The sequence below is a fragment of the Xenopus laevis genome, chromosome 7S (genome assembly GCF_017654675.1).
Source record: "Xenopus laevis strain J_2021 chromosome 7S, Xenopus_laevis_v10.1, whole genome shotgun sequence".
In the NCBI taxonomy this organism is placed as follows: domain Eukaryota; kingdom Metazoa; phylum Chordata; class Amphibia; order Anura; family Pipidae; genus Xenopus; species Xenopus laevis.
The window spans coordinates 63270876-63292850 of record NC_054384.1 but is presented as its reverse complement, the minus strand read 5'-3'; positions in this window follow the sequence as shown (position 1 = coordinate 63292850).

Below are 21975 nucleotides of genomic sequence, written 5' to 3'. Positions count from 1 at the left end.
TGTAATGAATCTGCAGTATCATTTCTTATCTTGAGCCCCATTCTTAGGCAGTGGCTTGGCTTGTCAAGTAAAATTACACAGAAATAACATTGGGACACCTTGCTTATCACCTGTGTAGGTGGAATGATATCACAATCCACCCTGTGCATTGTGATGAGACATCTTGAAAACAGCATCCGATTTCCAATATGGAATGCTTAAAGTAGTCATTTAAAGGGTATCAAAAGAAGAACAGTGCATTTCCAATCATAAGGCTATCCCAAAGATTATATGTCTATTGCAGAATGTAATTACATGCCTTGAAGGGCTTATCTGAGCTTTTTGTGTTAACTAAAGAAAAGATTTGCTCAGTTATAGGGCTGCAAGAAACAATCTGTTTAATGAAACGATGAATGCTGCTGACTGAGGCACTTTGATAAATCAATGCTGAATTCGACTCATTCAGGATATCGAAGAATAAGTTATAGCAGCTGTCCACAGTACAATGGTTAACCATTTCCCAGCTCCTGGAGGATGTAACTTATGCTTGTTATGCTTATATAGCTAGAAATATATTGATTCTTTATATAATATTAATTTCTTACATGTAAAATATACAATGTTTTTAATGCAGCATTCTATTTATACATGTACTGTATCCAAACCCTGGCAAAAATATGAGATTTTAGATTCTTTTTTTTTTTTTTTAAAAGATTTTTAGCGTCTGTCATTTTTTAAAAGCATAAAAAAAGAAACGATAAGAATCGTATTATTGGTGCATCACCCTCTTTTCAGTAAGTGCTGGAGCAGGAGGAATGTCAAGTACTGGTCTCCCAACCTAATCAAATACAGCACATGCAAGTTTAAATATCTAAAGCTCCTGCATGATATGAGAACTAATACATATAAATCTGTGAATGTTCCAAAACACTCTTCCAGCCAGGAACAAATTCTGATTTAATGATGACTTCCCTTGAAATATATATTTTCTTTTATTAAATGTTAATGTGTTTTTGACAAGTGACTCCGAGAATTGCATTTCAGGGTTTTAGGTAAACAGTACCAATTCCAAGACAAAGCAAAGGTTTATTGAAACTTCAGGGATGTTCTGTATTTGCAGGGTCATTGGCTGATAACATTGCAGCTGCATTCCAACAGAGATTACATTTCTTGCTGTTATCCATTACGGCTCTACGCAGTGGTATATGCCTTCCCCAAAACTGATTGCATTTGAAATAGGATATTTCATGATGTAACAATGCACATGTCAATCTAATCATCATATACTGTTTCACTGCTCAATGTTAGCTGTTACATATTGTGGTATCATAAAATGTATTGATGACATATAACTATGATAAAAAGACCACTTATTGTGGGATAAAGTATTTTGTATCTTAAGGGGTCAATTTAATTTAATATATTATTGGAATCACCTGTTAATTAAAAAAAGCTTTATTATAAGGCTAATGCACACAGCTGGTTCACATCTGCCACCGTTACCTGAAACATTGCCTGGTTTTGTGTGCTAGTTAATTTGTTTTTCACTGAACATGTGAGCTGTAACAAGTGCAGCTGCCTATTTTTCTTTATTATAAGGGATAATGGACACCCTACTCTACAAACTATGAAAGTCACACTTGATCTGCAGTCTATTGATCTTATGTGATCATTGGATTTTTTCTAATGTCTAATTTCCCTTGACGAACTCCATGTCAGCGCTCACTGGCATAGCCCCTCCCCCAACTCCCATCCGGAGGAACTCTGATTCCCCGGAGGGGAAAAAATCTGGTCCTGGTGACTTTAATTAAAATTTTTCGAATTGGGCTGTCTGCACTACTGTTGTGTATCCTCCTAGCGCTGAAAAGGTGAGCACAGGGGCAGACGGGGGCAGCTTCAGGAAAGCGGCAGAGGGGTCAGGATCGCCCCTGCCATAAGGAAGACCAAGTAAAAGGGGAGCCCAGGTTATTGCAGGGTCAGTGCTTGGAAACTCCGAAATCTTTTTTTTGCAGAAGGCTTAGCTCCCATCATTATGCCATTGCTGTCACGGTCTGCACCCTAAATTCAGAACCAATGCTAAGCACTCTGTTCTCGGCTCTTGCTTCCACCTTTAACAGCCACCTTTCACCTCGGGAGAAGCCCTCAGCTAATTGGATGCCGCTTAAATAAGAGAGGTGCCAAGCGAAGGGTTCTGAACGAGCAAAGGGGCACACTGGTAAAGCAAAGTCTTTTGGGTAGAAGGTCACAGTACAAGGCATAGACAGAAAGTGTAGACCGGGTCAGGGCAGGCAGATTACAAGTGGAGTCAGGCAGGCAAGGGTCAAACCAGGAGATCAATCAGAAGGAATTCGGATACAGAAGAGTCGGTAAACAGGCAGGGTCAGGATTTCAGAAGTCAGGATAGTCAGTAGCAGGCAGGGGTCACAACAGGTAATCAGATCACAGAATTCAGAAGCTTAACAAGACAGAACCATCAGGAACTCACTAGGAGTAAACCTATAATGGGCAAAGTACTGCAGCTCTAATGCGCCTTTTAAACATTTGAATTTCACGCCATTGCGCTAAGACGCAATCACGCCAGCATGATTGCGTACAGAAAACTCGGAAGAGCCCACTGGACCACCAGGATGAGTGTCCCTTACAATTGCATAGAAATCCCTCATCTCCACCAGATTCAAAATTATATAAAGGTGACCACACATGAGCAAATCCAAGTCGGCCGATTATTATACAGTGTATGGCAGGCTCTTTGACGGGCTTCCCTGACCCATATCTATCTAAAAAGCACTTCGAGCTGGTTAAAAAAATCCTGTCGGATTGAGGACCCTATCAGCCCGATATTGCCTACTCAAGGTGGGCATATAGGGGCTAGATCCACTCGTTCACTCTCCAAATGAGCAGATATGCCTATGTATGGCCACCTTAACTGTAAATAGAAAATACAACAAAACAATTCCTATAACAGGCCTTCAATATAAACCAATAAACTGGTATCAAAAACACATAAGGTTGTTATACAAAGAAAGGCTGTAGATTTTATCCTGACTACTGTCTCTCTGTGAAATCAAATTAGTCCATATCATATACAATGTAGAAACTTGTTTGATCTGTAAGACTGTGTTGATAACCTCCCCCTTCTATTGAGTCTCTCTCACATTACTGCACCTGTTCTCTTATTGTAATTGCAGCCAACCTAATGAAAACTGCATTAAAAAAAATCACCTCCAATATCCATATCCATATGTCTGGAATATATTCTAGGAAGTGTGTACAATTTCTAAAATAAAATGCATGTATTCATATATATATATATATATATATATATATATATATATATATATATATATATATATATATGAACCTTTTCATATGTAGATCTATATGCAGTTATACACAGTTGTCTGGTAATACAGATATACTGTACAGACTGGCATGGAGTATACAGATACTTTCACTTTGTTGATTCACACACAATTTTTTTAAAATAATATATATAATAAAAACAAAATTAGCCAGAGGCAGAGACAGAAGGCACATCTGGAAATGTTTATTCAGATTGCAAAGAAGCAAGATATAAGGCATGGGAATTTCAATTACAGTGACAATGATTAGAATCACAACTAAAGGATGGCTGAAGCAGGTGGTGGATTTCTATAGGGAGACAAGGTGTTCCTTTTACAGAGCATCTAAAGAAGTGACACACTCACAGGCATCTTAGGATCTACCAGATATCCACTGTGAAAAGCATACAATTACAGAGTCTCTTATCATTTCTAGGAAAACAAACATCATTTGTTCCTGAAAATGTAACTAGTGCTACATTGTTTGACTGACATATATATTAGCTGGGATGAAAGCTGATTTTGCTATACTGTGTAAGTACTATTCAAGAAAACCCATACTAAAAGAGTAAGTGGACAAGACAACATCAGTTTTTGAGCAATGCTTTCTATGGTGCCTCATATAAATGAAACAGCGCTGTGGCATGAGACACTTTAAAAATGCCCTTTGGCATCTGCAAATACATAACTGCAAATTATTAAAGGCACACTATGAGGTTTATTTAAACCTCAAATTTTTCTGGTCAAGTTTTTAAAAGGGGAAAAACTTGAATTATTAGAGAAAAACAAAATCTTGATTTTTTTTAGATTTTTTATTCTCCAAAGCTGCTAAAAATCCAAAACCTTTCAAAGTCATGTAAAAGTCAATGGCAGATGTCCCTTTAATAATCTGAAGATGTTTCTTGCCTTCATGACCTATAAGGGTTTTGGGCTGGTTATCATTTTTGGTCAACAACTTGATAAATTCACACGATTCAAGTATCAAATCATAAAAATCACACAATTTTGTAACTTTTTTAACAGTAACTATTTTGATCAGATTTATTGGTAAGTTAAGGGGATTTCTGCTTTGGGAGTTTGGCCAATTCTGAGAAAATGTTAAGAGTTTTAGTAAATCCCCCTACATTATAAATAGGGTATTGTCACCAGTGTGTTATTATTATGAGATAATGCAACTTGTTTAATGCTTTGGCCTGTAAGTTGCCTGAAGTGTTGTTATGTTATTTACTATTTGTAATTCTAGCTAGCTACGATGGTTGGCAGTTAAGCCTATCCCCCTTAACAAGCAAGTGACAGTAGTAAAGCTAGTTCACTACAACCAGCCAATAAGGTCCTGTTAGCTTATTTATTTATTTATTTATTTATTAATTATTGCCTTGTGAGTATATCCATTTCTTGCATAAGTTCTACAATCATGGATACAAATGCTCATTTACAACATGCAGGGCAGGGTGCAAAGTGAAAAAAAAAATGAATGCAATTTGCCATGTTTGTTGCACATTACCCCCCTGCACAAAGGAACATTGCATGATTTTGTGCTCAAAAGCAGAATACAGTGCTGCCTGTATTTGGTAGTGCTGTAATCATGAGGCATAGGCAGGGAAAGGCACATAGGCCTGCCTCCCCAACAGCCCCCTTATTCAGATGTACAAGTTAGGTAATGCAAGCGACACAGCCCACAATGGGGCCCTGTACATATTAAAGACCAGGCTGCCTTGTCCATCCCAGATTTGTCGCAAGGCCACAAAGGCATGGGGCAGCATACTGCCCAGCCACATTCCAATTTGTCACTGGGGATGCGCCTTAAATGGAATACTCCATTTAAGGCGCCTGTTAGTCTGTTTAATATACAAACTTAATTCTTTATAGGTAAATGGTGTTAAAAACAGGATAAAAAGTTATATTTAAAGCATCTGATAAAAAGAGGTAGGTATTTAGTATTGTATAGCCTAATTAACTTATCAAAATAAGCTAAATGTAATTTCTAGGTGATACACCAATAATGTTTTAAATAAGAATAAAAAGCTTAATAACTAAAAAGTAGGGAAGGGGCAAATTTGATAATAAAAAATGAAAACCAATTGAAATTGTGTCCAAATATACAGTTAATCTCTATGTCATACTAAAAGTTAACGCAAAGGTGGACTACCCCTTTGAAACTGAAGGCAAATTTACATTTCAGAGATAAATGGATAATTATATATCTGAAAAAAGCATGTGTTACATAATGGTGTTCTTTTTCATGTTGTCTCCACAGTTCCAGGAATAGTGAGTAGCACTCTGGCACAGCAACAGTCGTTATGTGGTAAGGTTACTGAATTTATTTGTACAAATAATTTTCTTACACTAAGGGGGTTATTTACTAAATTGCGAATGCAAAACTTACGAAAAATGTGTGACTTTTTTTTATAAAATCAGACTTTTAAGAAATCTTTTTTTCGGAATTTATTAAACCACAAGGAGGGAAAAATCTGAATAAGAAAATTTGGCATCTCAGACCTGTCGAGGTTGCATATATGTCAATGGGAGAAGTCCCAATGATTTTTTTGATTTGGGTTTCGTACAATACCTCGAAGTTTTGTGAGTTTTCGGGCAAAAATCGGAAAAACCTTCCCGCCAGCTAGAATGTAAATTGCTGTGAGGCAACTTTGGTCGACTTCGGAAAATGAAGCAGTTTGAGTGCCATCCCATCTGCGATTCACTTTCTAGCCGGCAGGAAGGCTTTTCTAGGGGGATAAGTCGCCCAAATAAGAGTGGATTTATCGCTGAACCACTAATCTCCCCAGAATCCAAGGGGCCGATTCACTAAGGGTCGAATTTCGAAGTTAAAAATACTTCGAAATTCGACCCTCGGATTGAAATCCTTCGACTTCGAATATCGAAGTCGAAGGATTTAGCGCTAATCCTGCGATCGATCGATCGAAGGATTTTCCGTTCGATCGAACGATTAAATCCTTCGAATCGAACGATTCGAAGGATTTTAATCCAACGATCGAAGGAAAATCCTTCGATCAAAAAATCACAGGCAAGCCTATGGGGACCTTCCCCATAGGCTAACATTGACTTCGGTAGCTTTTAGCTGCCGAAGTAGGGGGTCGAAGTTTTTTTTAAAGGGGAAGTACTTCGACTATCGAATGGTCGAATAGTCGAACGATTTTTCGTTCGATTCATTCGATTTCATTCGAATTCGTTCGAATTCGAACGAATTTAACCAATTCGATGGTCGAAGTACCCAAAAAATACTTCGAAATTCAAAGTATTTTTCATTCGAATCCTTCACTCGAGCTTAGTGAATCAGCCCCTTAGTGTGTGTCACATGTCCTTAAAAACGTAATCCACAAAGTAGAGGTTTCCGGTTTACTTTGTTTTTAAAAATAGGATTGTTCAAATAGCTATTTCTAGGCCTAAAACTGCTATAAGAATTTGGATATTCAATCATGATGAAATTTACTGTCACCAAAATCTGGAGACACTTTATAGACATTGTATACTTTATTCAGCATAAATATTCGGTAGAGAGTAAAGAATGACCCAAACGTTGCACCACCCCATTTATTATTCCATAAATCCCATGAACAAAAAAGGTAAAACTTAACCTTTATTGGTATGTTTTAAAATGACCCAAGGGTGAAAAATCAAAATAATTAAAATTACAAAAAGGAGGAGCACATTGTTTGATGAATTATGTAGTCTGCCCCAGATGCTTAACAATTGATCGTGTTCAAAACTGATAGGATCATATAAGAAGCATCATAATGGGGATTAACTACATTAGGTTCTGTGGGTTATAGCAAAAAGTCATAGTGGTGGCACTCAATTCCCCAAAGGGTTAATTCACTGATGAGTGCAAAATAATACAGGATGTGATTGTTTATCAAATCGAAACGCACCGTGGGCATCATTCGTATAAGCCCAGAGAAATGTCCAAACAACCCTCAGGAGACAGGCAATGTATGGTTCAAGAACCTGCCTATAGAGATTCAGTTGTCGGAGCTGCTTGCTATCAATGTTAACCACTATGGTGCCATTCAGTCCCCCACCCTTGACGCACCCCCAGAGGTGCTGTATAGTCAGCGGTGAGGTGTGTTGCAGAAAAAGTAACTGAAATTACAGCAAATGGACTCCCTGCCTAATTGAGCTAAAAGAAGTAACCAGCGCCTGATGCGCGTTTCGCTCGCAGTGTGAGCTTTGTCAAAGGCAATCTGCGGCGCGAAGAGGAGTGTGTCTATAAATAGATATGGAATAGCCGTTACTTTTCAAATGAACCAATGCGCAAGCATTTGAACCCGATGAGCCAATGCGCAAGCATCTGAGGACATGTGGGGAGGAGCAAGTTTGACTCATTCAGTGTCCCCATGCTCGTAGCTTTTTAGCTGATTCATATACTAAGTATCTAATGACAATATTAGTAGTACTTGAGGGAAATGAGTTTGTAACACTGTAACTTCTTTATCCCGCTTCATTAAGTAAGTTGCAGGGTATGTAACATTGTGTCCAAACTAACATGGATCACATTACTGCCAGAGTCAATTGCAACCATAGGCTAAATCTTAAAAATAACTAATGAGTCCTGGATATTTCAAATGAACATGGATCACATTGCTGCCAGAGTCAAATCGCCACCATAGGCTAAATCTTAAAAATTACGAATGAGTCCTCGATATTTCAAATGAAAATATTCATGGTGATACTCTCATTCAGGCCATCAGGGCCCATGGCGTTCATATTAAAAATCCATTCGCTCTCTTTTGCCAGAAGGGATGATTCCAGGTCCCCTCCTCTAATACCCAAAGACATTTTAGATAATCCAGTCACTAAGAGACCTTTGCTAGTGTGATTGTGATATTCCAAAAAAGTCTGCTCACTGGGGGTAATTTCCTTTCCGATTTGATCCATTCAAGTGTGTTGTCAATACTTGACACATGTTCTAGTATCCTTTTCTTTAGGGCCCGATTCGTTTTGCCAATATATATTTTACCGCAGGGACAGGTCAGCATATACACTACACAATCATTATTACATGTAATGCTTTGAGTGATATTATGTCGTTTATCGAAAACCATGGATTTATTGTGTATATATCGGCAAGCTCTGCATTTACCACACGGGAATGTGCCAGTCCTTATTATTCTATTGTTTAGTTTGCCAAAATGGCTCTTGACCAATCGATCCCGTAGGTTGGGTGCTCTACGGCAACATGTCAGTGGTCGTGGTCCAAGTACGCTCGATAGGACTGGATCCGTCAATAAGATGTGCCAATGCTTCTTTAGTATGGATTCAATGTATGGCCATTGTTTACAGTAAGTGCTTATGAAGCGTCCTGATTTGTAGTTTCCTTAGATTTATTAAATAAGCTATCCCTCGGGGTCCTAAGGGCCCTTGAATAGGCTTTCCGAATCAGCGTTAGGGAGTAACCCCTTGCAGTCAGACGTGTGGTGAGTTCAATTTTTGAAAGTGGTCATATCTGAACAGTTGCGTCTCAATCTGATGAATTCACCTATCGGGATGCCCTTTTGGTGGATACTGAATGGTGACTCTGAAAGTGTAAAATGGAATTGGTGGCTGTGGTTTTCCGAAATAAATCGGTGGAAACAGTCCCATCATCATTTAATGTGAGAGTAATGTCCAGAAAGTCAATACTACGATTGCTGATGGTGTGTGTTAGTCTGACATTAAGATTATTATCATTCAGTGCCAGCAAAAATTCATTGAGTAGTTCCTGGTCAACCATCCATAGAAACACCAGGTCATCAATGTAGCGATACCAAGATGAAATGAAGGGTGTAAAACGGGACATTATGTCACCAAAGACCCAAAAGGCCTCCCACCAACCCATGAAGAGTTTAGCATAGGTGGGTGCGAATGCAGCCCCCATCGCAACTCCTCTCACTTGTAAATAAAATTTCTCATGGAAAACAAAAAAATTGTGATTGAGGCAGAATTCAATTAAATCAGCCATAAAGTCGATGTATTGGCTGTCCATAGTTTTGCTCATTGTTTATATTAACAGTTACGGTTATTTGCCTTATGTTAGTAATCAGCTAGAAAATATTAATTCTTTATCAGTTGGTCGATAAAGATGTCATAGATTTTTCCCTTTAGTATTTGTCCATCAGTAACAACTGGTAAACATCTAATAATGGTAGCCCTTTACAAGCCCAGCAATTCTAGAAGCGTCTGGTTCCATTGCACCAACTCTCTCCGAAATAAGTGTAGAGTGAGTCTATGTTAGGAAAGCACATGAATATTTACACATTTTAATTGCACATAAAAATGCAAACATTTTATCTTGTTCTATGAGGATAATTGACTACACAAAACTTGTTAGCCTTAAAATGTAATTTATGTGTTTATTTTTAATTAGAATTACTCTAAAAATTATCACATTTCTGTTCATGGCTTGTGTTTCTGAAAACATGCACTTCCTCCTTATTAGTCACTAGCCATTCCGGAAAGAAGGTTAGCTTTTCTGCTAATATAAATCACTCTTACAGATTTTCATGATTGAATGTGACAATTATAATTATAGATCCAGAATCAACATAAGAAGAGACAACTTCTATCTGCCAACTAAATATTTGGAAACATCAAATATATATACAGTATTTTCAGCCTAAAATGTTTTAAATATATATCTATATCTATATCTCTATCTCTATCTCTCTCTATATATATATATATATACTGTATATGCTTGGACCATCCAGAATTTTATATTGCAACACTGTTTTCCATAGTCATCCCTGGCAGGTGCTTGTTTTTTTTTTTTTTTTTTAAATCCACAAAGAATAATTCATAGATCAGTATGTAAGTAGGTTGTTATGATGGATCACCCCTCTTCTGCAGCAAGAATTTCCAGAAAATCAATGGTTGGTCCATTTCATTTACTAAGCAAAAATCTTTAAAAGGTTGATAAGAAACCATTCTGTGACATTTCTTTAAAAGACAAACTGCTGATATTTTTAGGTTGAACATTGTGTTATACACAGCAGGGACCTGTATAGGATGGTTATTGACACAGATATGGATAGCTGAATTTGCTGTGTGGCAAACACACATATAAATGAGGTGTGTGAGATTGCAATGTTAGCATATCCTGCACCTTGCAGACGGGACTTGCACAATCAGGGAAAATGGAGTCAGCGAGAGAATCATTCTTATTTTGGTGCAAATAGATTTGTTTATACTGAAGCCCAGTAAGATCTTAAAAAGCCACAAGAATGGTATATTATTATGAAAAAATGTGACTGTCAAAAGTTCGACCGAATAGTTCCAACCCTGAAAATTCTAATCAAATTGGAACTGCAAAAATAAAACCCTTGAATATTGCATGTCAAAAAAAATGTTGACGCGTGACTTTTTTTTCTCCCATTGGAGTCTATGGGCATCATTTTCGTGGTGAAACTTGGCAAAAATTACTACATCTTCAAATCAAGGGACCGCTGCCATAGACTTCTACTTGAACTTGGCAGGTTTTAGGTGGCGAATATTCGAATTAGAACTGTTTCCAGGGTCAAGGTGTGATAAATGTCACATTCGAATTCAAATTCAAGTTGGTGCATATTAAAGAATCCTACCAACTGGAATATATATTTAAGTAAATATTGCCCTTTTAAATCTTTTACTTTGAGCTCCCATTTTATGATATTCTCTGTGCTGCCTCAGACATCACCTGACCAGAAATACTGCAGCTCTAACTGTGACTGCAGGGAAGAAACAATCCCCCCCTTTTTTTGAATTGCCCAGTTAAGGACTCAGAGGCTAACTTGTGGATGAAGGTCGGTCACAATTTTATTAATCATGTTTTATTCAAATGAGCCTTGCACATTTATAAACACATATTTCTACCGACCTAACCCTTTATTATATAATCCTTTTCATCTCAATCAAAGAACATAAATGCCAGCCATTGCAAGAGCAATGGGCATGTGAGAACAATTCTTTTCCATAAAGTGCTAAGGCAAGGATCAATTTCCACTGTGACAATCTCTTTGCAAAACAGTAAACATAATAATACATTAACAGAGTAATAAAGAAAAGCTTCTTAGCATAATTAAAAAAGGGGGTGGGTGGGTGGCATGCTGCTGTCCCCAAGCTTCCTTACCTGGCGCCAGAGCCGGGCCAACCCGGCCAGGCGCCCTAGGCAGCCTGGCGGGCCAAGGCGCTGGCTCTGCGCGCGCTCAACTGAGCATGCGTGAAAGTGCGCTCCAGTGCGCATGCGCGAAATGTGCATGCGCAGAAGCGCAATTACGCCAGCGCCAGTCGAGGAGAGACGGGACCGGACACGGCGTAGATGACAGAGCAGGTACGTGCCTGGCGCCCCCTCAGCTTTGCGCCCTAGGCACGTGCCTACTCTGCCTACCCCTAGTTCCGGCCCTGCCTGGCGCTCGTTGCTTAGGTGAGGGGGGCAGGAGACAATGTGCTCCCCTTGTCCTGTGCTCAACTAGGAATGCGCCTAGCGAAGACGTCACCACCCATTGACACACAGGGGGAAGCAGGTAAGGCTGCGACCTCTCTCCCTACTGTCGCAGCGTGCCTCGCTAGGCACCACACTTCAGCAGAAACAGGAAGAAGTGCGGGAGCAAAAGACAAGGCAGTCTGTTAGTTGGCTCATGTGACCTACTATGTATGGTTTGTTTGTGTGCATTGTGAATCGTAGGATCCCAGGGGGCGGCCCTTATTTCTTAAAGTTGCATTTTCTATTTGAAAATACCCAATAGCACATTCTACTAAAAAAGTATATTATTGTGAAAATTATTTTACAAGAAGCAGGGTTTTACATATAAGCTGTTACAGCTGTTGCAATATATTTTTATAGAGACCTACACTGTTTGGGGATACAACTTTCCTTTAATAAAGGTCAGTGATTCTTAGTGCTATATAGAGAGATTGAAATTGATAGACAGTTTCCAACCTAAATTAACCACTTAAGGGTCAGGGCACAGATTCGGGGTGATTAGTCGCCTGGCGACAAATCTCCTCTTCTTCCGGGCAATTAACCTCCCCGAAATGCCTCCCCTGCCTCCCCGCTGGCAAAAATGTAAATCGGGGCAGGATGGCACTCGGAACGATTCATTTCCAAAGTCGCCCGAAGGTGCACGACGAGGAAACCCCGAAGAAGAGGAGATTTGTCGCCGGGCGACTAATCTCCCCATATCTGCCTCGTCCATGACCCTAATAGTAGGAGGTCAACAATGTACTATGCATCCAATTGTCAACTTGTAAATAATTCCCTGAATTAGTGAAGTATAGGATAAGAATATGTCAGGATTATAAGCTTTAAGGTGATATTGAAAGGTAAATAAAAGGGCAACATCTCCTGAAAAGGAAAGATATAATAGAAAACAACAGTGAGCTGAGTACAGTACCTTGGGTCTGGAGAAAACAAGCTTTTGGCACAAGAGACAATGAAAAACAGGTATGCAAAACAAAGATTGTACTTGATTTCAGATGCCCATTTTATATTTTAGTATCTGCATTTTCCTTGTCTGGAAAAATGTGATTAGACAATATGTTTGAGGAAAAAGACATTCGAAATAACACAGGGGGAAAGCAAATACTACTACTATTTTTAAAACTTACATGGTACATGTATGGGGTCTGTTATCTGGGAACCTTCTTCTTAAAAACAATAGGATTGCATTGCCATCAGGATAGATTTTAAATAGCTAATTTTATATAAAATATAGTGTTCTGTATAATTATTGCAGAAAAAAAGGCAAATCTCTTTTTAAATAGAACATTACTGGACATTGCATTGCAAAGTTTCAGAAACTTCAAGACAAGACGTTTGTGGATTATAAATTCTGTCATTAATGTTGTTATTACCTGTTATTCCACTTGTGTATAGTGCAAAACTCTTTTGATAAGCAAACTTAAATGGTATGACATGTAAAAAGCTTTGTGGTTTGTACTGATGTAGTCCTAGCCAGCTATTACTAAAGTTCAGTTTGGTAATTTTTAATTTACATTTTTAACGATTATTTGTTTACATTCTGAGCTTTCTTACTAAAATCTCAAATTGCCTATTGACAAGGCCAATTTGTTGTTTTCTGAAGCAATCATTGGAAACAATCAACCATCTATGGCAATAGTTTATCCAACCATTCTTTATTGGTGTCTAATAAAAGGGCAGCCAAGTTTGGGAGTTTTACTTTGAAAGCAGCTAGTAAGTTGCAGGTAAAACTTAGTCCCTTTGTAAAATGTATAATTAAGCAATTGAATTCTTAATGAATCAGATGAAAATTAAGCGTAGGACTGGCCAGATATGAGATGACTTTGACGTAGTTGGCCAGCTTAAATATATTGCAATATATGGACAAACAATCCCTGTTTTGTTTAAAGGGTAAGGCATTTTTCAGTAGCAGTATGCACAAAATGTCTCTGTCTTAAATATATTGATAATGGGTTAAGTGCAGAGGAATCTTGTATTTTTCCATATAAATTAATGTATTTCTTAATACAAGGATGGTAAAATAAAAATTATTTTAATTGTGCCTTGTATTGAGAAATAGTACTGAGAAATATATGTCCTAGGTACAACTCTGGGGGGTTGTGGTTCATTTCAAACTCCCAAATATTTAGATCATTGCTCCACTTCCTATACAATACCTTCTATCTACTAGTTTCTTGTGAGAGGATAATCATGCATGACTGTAATTGACTGGGGCACCCCCCCCCCTCTTTCTCTCTCTGTTGCTTCCTCTTACAGCACATGGCAACAGGATCAAACTAAAATGTGAGCACTATTCTTAAGGCTTGTGGCACATTAAGGTAGATTTTGAATGCTTGGCCCTCCATATTTTTGACTGTAAGCCCCACAGTTTCCTAAATGCGAGTTAAATGAAAACACTTGAAAGCACCATCATTGACACTTGTGTATTTCCAAATCAGAATGATAAAAAAAGTTGTTTATATAACCTATAAAATACCGCCAATTTGCAGAAATATCAGTGTGTGTGTGCTTTTAATAAGGTTTAAGTAACTGTTTGAAGGATTAAGCTTTTTTTTATTATAAATTAAAATCCATTTCAGGTCCTTTTCCAGTTTGATACTTTTGGAGCAAAGTAATTAAAAAGGAATGCAGGTCTACATGGAGAGCATTGCCCAGTACAGAATTAGCATGCACAACACTTTCACTGCACCGTGCTCTGACTCAATGAGCTAGTCTCAGGAGATGAGTAATTGCCTTGCTACGGTTAAGGCATTGGCATTTTTTATGCTAACTAATGCATTTCCACTTGTGACAAAGACCAATCACTAATCTAACATTGGTTTGGGGCTTTTTTTTATAGTCTTGAAGGTCTGTGGGTCATTCAGTCTTTTAACAAGTTTGGTCATATTGTTTTAATAGTTCTAGTAGTTCAGGAAAGAAGTCTGAGAAAGAGAAAAAGCCCAACTGTAGGGTTTTTTTTAATGTAACTTACTTGGTGTGGAAGATAATGAATGGTGTAACCAGTGGATGTGTGAAAAAGTAATTGCATCCTAACATTAACCAGCCTAATTAAAGGGTTCCTTTGAGTCTGCAGTGTGAATATATGTGTGTAAAGGAAACCGTAACTCACCGCCATGCTTCAGTCCAAGATGGCGGCGCCTTGTTCCTCAATGTGGATCCTGCTGGTCGCAGCGCTGTAACGCCAGTGTCTTCTCGCCCGTCGATTGGTCGCAAGCATCGGAATCGACGCCAGCGTCAGAACGGGCGCCAGTGACGGAAAGCCAGCGTCAGGACGCCAGCATCAACGTCATGACGTCCAGCTTTTGGCGCCAAAACAGGACTATTTCAAGGAGCTTGAACACCGCAACATTGCCCAAGTATAGGTTTCACTTTGTGCATTCCTGGTTGTGACTGTAGTATTGTTACTGTATATTGATTCCTGTGTACCGACGTTTGTCTGAGTAACCGCCTTGAACCTATTCTGCCTGGATTGACCCCTTGCCTGAACTCTGACCATTCTATGGCTGAAACCTCTTGTACTTTGTTTGCTTGAACTGCCTCCTCCTTGGTCCCCACTCCAACTGTGCCTTCGGGCCCTTACAATGTGAGACTTGATTTTTGTCAGTATCATTTACAAGTATGTAAAACAGTGGATGTCTGGCCTTTCCAGTTCAGGACCCTCTTGGAGGTTCAACCTTTGGTCAGGACTCTACTTTATAAATAAAACTGTACAGCTCTGTGTATCCTAGTAGCATTGAATAAACATACATATACTGTGTACATACATAACCAGGTTACAAATATAGGAAAACGTGTATGTATTATTTATCAGCTATAGTTCAAAGAGTATCAATAACATGAAGAATGTTTTCACACTACCTAAGCCCCATCTCCCCCCCTACCCGCCTGTTCCAAGGGGCCACCTGCACAGTTTAGGAACCCCTGACTTAAAGCAGTACCACCAGAAGTCACATTGGCAAAACAGAATTCATAGAGGCTTATCTTATAAACCTTATGTTAAAATGTTACTGTAATATTAGTTTAATATAAAACATTATATTGGTAAAATGTTAAATACTGGTTTAATAAGTATAAGTCAGCAAAAGCTAAGATAATGTGGAGAGGTAATGTTTCTTATGGATTGTAGCAACTTTTTATATTTCATAGCAGATACTGATCGTAGGTTGTACATGGGTATCATCCTGGCCAGGATCTAAAAAAGGGTTACTGTGTTAGGGTACACTATTAGAACATTATTTATTACCATACATCATTACTTCGGTTGCCAGTGTATTTCTGCAAGTCATTCACCTGTCACATTAAAATGGCATCTGTAAAACTAGTCCACTACATTATGTCTTGTAACATTGCAATAAAACCTTGCTTGTAACGTTTACCTATTACTTAAATGTTACCATCCTCAATAAATCATGCGATAATAATTTGTAATAAATGACTGTATCGCAAGTAACTGCAGGACTCAATGTACATGTATAAGATGAAAAGAATTTCACAAATCTAAAACTGACTGTACAGTTGCTATTACCAAACCACTCAGTATGGACAAAAGCTGGATATCTGGGACAAAAGAGATGAAAATTGGAAAAATGTCATGCGTATATGTTTAATTTTAGCTTGAGGACCAAAAAGAAAATGTTCAACATTTTCTCTGGTCAGCACAGCTGCCAAATTTACAGTAGAACCTCCATTTTACTTTTTTTCAGGGGACCAGAAAAGATTGTGTAAAATCCAGGAAAATGTAAACACAGGGAAACCTACTATGCATAATATACACAGGTATAGGTGGAACCACAGAATAACAATGTAAAATGAGGGATAACCTTTAGGGTATGTAAAGTTGAGGTTTCTTACAGTATATCTATCTGAGCCTTGTGTTCATAATTGGGAACAAGCATGAACTTCCCTCACACATTACTGAAAGGAATAGCGTTTGTCCTTCTGGAAGAATAACTCCATATCACAGTTTAGGTTTCATTTATTAAGGGGAAAGGGTCATGAAAAAACAAGTTAAGAAATGAATTTTGTTGAAGGCGCTTCAATTATTTTAACTACCACTTGTATATATTACATTCTATTAAAACAGTTAACAAATATGTCTACCACATTCTTTTGGAATACCTGGGCCAGAAGATAATTACATAGTTACAAGTTCTTCAAGTAAAATTAAGTATTACAACAGCCTTCAATATGCTTATGCTTGTTCAAAAAATCATCCAAGGCCCTCTTAACGGCTCACAACATAACCTCGCAGGGCATTCCACAACCTCACTGTCCTCATCATGAAGAACCTCCTACTCTACTTGAAATGAAAGTTATTTTCCTCTGGTTTAAATGGGTGGCCTCTGGTGCATTGACATTTTTATGGGAAAAGAGTAATCATATCCCCTTGCAAGTGTCATTTTTTCCAGAGAAAAAAAACCCAACCTTAACAGTCTATCTTCATATTTGAAACATTCCACCCCAGTTACCAGGTTAGTTACACGTATCTGCAGCTCATAAAAGCCTTGAGGCCAGTACTGCACTTGGCAAAATTGTAACTATATCAGTAAATCAGAATGCTGACAGATTTTTATGCTTTGCAGGAAAGGAGGTAGGATTCATGCTATTATGTAGGCTTTGTGGGTTTGGCCAGAACAATACAAAGTTTTTGTTTTAGATATTTTGGTATTTAAATCATTTTTTATATACTTTTTATTTAATATTTAGTTTAGTTTATGTTTAATAATATTGTTATTATTAAATATTGTTATTGCTTTATAATTTTGTAACTTTGATATTACCTAGCAAAAGGAAACTTGAATCCACAAAGATTGAAAACCTCTAATTATTATTTATACTGATCTCAAGTCTGTATAAATAATCCAAGTTTAATTAGCAGTGACGGTAACAAAATAATAATATGATGAATTTGCAACTGTCTTTTCTAGACTGGTTAGTGGCTGATACACATACTGACCTATTTGATTGAATTGTTGGGTCGCTGGCTCAAAGAATGTATCAGAACATTTCTATGTTGCACTTAAGGGAGTCTAATGATCAGGTCAGCTAGATGGTCTTCTTGTTTGTTTGTATATAGTTTGCCTTGAAATAAAGCAACTCATGATAAGAGAATGGAATAATTACTTTTGCAATTTAAGGTTTTTCAAGAATTAAACAATATCTTCTCAGAATAGGGTCCATGTTAGATGACATAGCTTAGTTTTTGTTTTTTCAGTGTGAGTTGTCATATTGCTTGCTTGGGTATACAGATATTCATTAGTATGCAATAACAGCATCATATTTCTGATTGCTATTGCTGTCATTATAATAAAAAATCCCATTTTCTTTGTAGATACAGCTTCTATACTAAAAAAGAAGTTAAAAAAAGAAGGTTTTGGCCATGGAGAACACAATAAAAACACATTATACTCCCTTTTTCTTAGGTGATTTAAATAAAAAATAAACACTGCTTTTAACTATAGAGCATTTCCCCTTCAATTAACAGGCTACGCTAGGAAATTCAGTATGATCACCTCTGGCTGTGAAAAGCTACCTAGGAATTTGTAATACATTTTTATAATTATTCCAGCCCTGCAACTTCATATGATTGCAATTGCATGCTTAATTGGTAGGGTGAATGACCCTTCTGGAGGAACACCCACTGCTCCGTTCAATCTCAGCTGCTGGACCTGCACAGATAATACAGGGCAAATCAGAGGCTACAGCACTCAGAGCCTGGTAATTGCACTGGTTTATATGCAGTGACATGGCTGCTGGCTTTAACTTACATCTTTAACCAACCTTCAATTCACTCCAACACTTGTAATCTATCCCAAGCTGAAATAAATTACCTTTATAGTAAGCCAGTGTCTGTCTCACTTTCATTTAGAATTAATACCTTGAGGTCCACAAGCTTCTCATAAGATAATTATTGTGTTTCAAGCCGTTATGGTTTCTGTCACACTTTCTAAGTAGTTCCAGTCTTGGTTGCTCTGGTAGTTATGGATTTTATAATGAATATGGGTTTTTGAACAGGGGCAAGATTGTACATCAAATTCAACATTGATTCATGGACTTTATCTATTCACAGTATTTAAAGTGTTCATCTCCAAAGTAGGAGGCATCTGTCACTTTCCTTTTTAACACATTTAATCATAGACACATTTATTATCCTGCAAGCTTATTTACCATGAAGTAGATTTAATGATTCTTGCATTTTTATTGGCATTCATACAAATCTTTCATAAAATATGTGCAATTTAGCAAAATGTTTAAATACCTTACACTTTTTTTCACTTTTTATTGTAGTTTTGCTAATTCAAGGGCAAATTTAAGGGAAGATGTATGCTTCATATAATAGAGTTTAATTTGCTATTTTGTTCAAAGCCATGCTCGATATTTATTGATTACAAACTGAAAGTGGTAGTTCACCAATTGCAATTAGCCTTAATTATTTTCTTTTATTGAAATATTTCCATTTTATGTTCTGCAATTCTCAGTCTCATCATACTAACCACTATAAATTTAATAACCCTACAAAAATAATGATGACCAATTTAAAATTAGTTAGACTATGTCCATCTATAACAATTTAAAATTAGTTAGAATATGTCTATCTATAACATATCTCTATAAATATACAAAATTGCAGTAAAAAGGTGCAGGAACCCATAGCACCCAATAAGATGATGGCTTTTAAAGATGTTGTCTTTTTAAAGAGGTAAATGCTACCTGCTGATTGGCTATAGGTGAATTTAGCTGTTTTCGATCTAATTCAAATCGTTTGATCGATCGTTGAAATCATTTGAATTGAACGATTCGAACGATTTAATTGATCGATCGAACGATTTTCAAAAAAAAAAACTTTGACTTCTAAAAACTAAGCCAAATAATGCCTATAGGTTCTAGGAGGTCCCCATAGGCTAACATAGAAATGTCAAAGTCGAAGTTTTTCAAAGAGACAGTACTTCGATTTCGAATGGTCGAATATTCAAAGTTTTTTCAAATCGAATTTTGGCCAATTCGATGGTCGAAGAACCCAAAAATTCCTTCAAGGTTTTTGAATTCGAAAATTCACTTAGAATTCACTTCGACCCTTAGTAAATGGGCCCCTAGTTGCATGTAACGTGCCCATGCCAAATGAATATAGCCCATGAATCTAGAAGCCCAGTGACATTATAATTCTGTACCCCATAACATGGCCATCCACTCTGCTCCATATGTGTGGAGTCACTGACCCCAGTGACAAGGCTATAGATAGGCAAGGCATGCTCAAGGGCCCACAATGCTACAGAAATACTGCACAAACCAAAACATACAACAGGAGTGGAGTGGCTCTGCATCAGTCTAATCAGGGTTACTGTTGCAAATAGCTTTACACAGCATACCTTATACTTGTAGAGTAGATTGGTAACTATCAATTATCATCCATAGATGGCATGTTGCAGAGAGGGAGCATTAAGTGAATGCACACTCCTTTGTGCTTCACTTGCATAGAGAAAATGTAGTAGACTGTGCATTTCTGGGTATGGAATTTCCTGAAAGGCTGAGGGGCTTGTATTTGGCAGGGAACTGGAAATTTGAAATCAAAGGAAGGAAAAGTGTGGTAGGAATCAAAGGTAGAAATTCCACCATAATACAGGTATGGGACCTATTATCCAGAATGCTCGGGACCTGGGGTTTTCCGGAAAACTGATCTTTCCATAATTTGGATCTTCCTGCCCTAAGTCTACTAGAAAATCATGTAAACATTAAATAAACCCAATAGGCTGGTTTTGCTTCCAATAAGGGTTATTTATATCTTAAGTTTGGATCAAGTACAAGCTACTGTTTTATGATTACAGAGAAAAAGGAAATCATTTTTAAAAATGTGGATTATTTGGATAAAATGAAATCTACGTTGAGATGGCCTTTCTGTAAATTCGTAACATTCTGGATAACATGTTTCCAGATAACAGATCCCATACCTGTATAGTTAAAATAGGAGGGAGAGGGGTCAATAAATTATTTCACTTTGAACAGAAAGCTATTATTATTGTGTATGAGGGTAGCTCCACTCCTCACATATCTTTAGGTGGCTATATTAGTAACAGACTTTTGCAAGACAAATCTTTCCTTTTTAACACCTCTCTGAAATCAATTGATCTAATCCCATGTGTTCTGTTGCTGGAGGGGATAAGACGGCACTGACAAGTCACTATGGGAAACAAGACAAAATAAAGGCTTTTGCAAACAATCAGCGCTCATTGTTTATATACTGTCCACTTTGAGGCCCATGTCACTGCAAAAAAAGTTGCTAATAGATCAATAGGCCAATACTCTGCATCGCTTCCAAAGTGCATTAAATTCGGGAGGGGTAATCAATCCACTCTTACCCATTGGCAACCAGGAGAAGCATCTGACATGTGTAACCTACAGATATGCAGGTGTTCCCAGCATCCTTCAGCTGTCAAGGGGATACAGAGACATGTAGCTGTGCATTTAGCAGGAAAGCCGATTTCACTTAGTTAAAAAAGTTGATGAATGCAAGTCTTTTATTTATTCTAATGTACTATGTTGCTATGTTACAGCTTGTGCATCCCTGACGTACCTAATGCATGCCTCCCTCTGAGATGTTCCTTTTTGTATAAATAAAACTTTTTTTCATTTGCATCTATTTTTGGAGTGAAGTCCAGTTTTTGTGCCAGTCTCCCACTGAAATTGACATGCTGGTGATTTGCCTAATTCATTTTATGGTTTCAGTTACATATATTTTATAAAGAGAAGCCAGGTGTCAGTTGCTGATGCTACTAGAGCACACAGTAAAGAAAGCCTGGAAATGTGTTAACGAGGAAAAATCACACATAGAACAGCATAGATATTTTTTTCCTCAGGGGAAACGTGTAATGTTTTTAATTTGCAAATTACTAAAATTGTAACACACCTGGTATTTTTAGTGTTGTTCATTATGCCATTAAAAATGCTACTTTGTTTTCATGCATAAGGATTTAGATTTATTATGGGTTTAGATTGTAAGCCTTGTTGAACAAATAAATGTTTAATTATTGGATTAATAACACTCCCTGGAGTGGGGCAGGTATGGTGGTGACACACACTGCTGGAAGCCCAGTGCTGAATATCCTCTGGCAATGATAAATAGCTGCTACGCAGCAGTTTAACTGGGAAGCGCTGGGCCCTCCACAAAACATTCATTCCCCTAACAAAAATTCTTCAGAGTGGGCT